We start from the raw sequence: 493 nt of genomic DNA, 5'->3' as shown, positions 1-493 counted from the left end.
CTCAGCACCCTTATTGTAAACAACTTCTTCCTTATGCTCAGCCTGAATGTCTCTCTTTTACCTTGAAACCATTTCCCCTTGTCCTGTCACAACAGACCCCACGGAGGAGTTTGTCCCTTTCTTCCTTCCAGCCCCTTTAGACACCAAAAGGTGCTCAGCTGTCCCTGCAGCTCCCTGGCCCCGTGACCCACGCCCCTGCAGCTGTCCCCGTTCCAAGAAGCTGTGGGCAGCAGAAGCCACGCTGACCCCTTCCCTGGCTCATTTGGCCGCTGCCTGGGTGCAATTTGCTGAGGGCTTGAGCCTCAATTTGCACCGCCTGTGATTGCACATTGTGTACCTAATGGAGCTGGCTATTTATAGCTGATGGGCTCCGCTCTGGCAAAGGCAGGGACACAGCTCCAGAACTGCTGTTTTCATACTTAATTCCGGCTGCTGGAGGAGCTGAGCTCAGCCATGGCCCAGAGGGGAGAGCAGAAGTGGTGGGCAAAGCCAC

Source organism: Numida meleagris, chromosome 21 (genome assembly GCF_002078875.1).
Source record: "Numida meleagris isolate 19003 breed g44 Domestic line chromosome 21, NumMel1.0, whole genome shotgun sequence".
Lineage (NCBI taxonomy): Eukaryota > Metazoa > Chordata > Aves > Galliformes > Numididae > Numida > Numida meleagris.
This window is presented reverse-complemented; position numbering follows the sequence as displayed.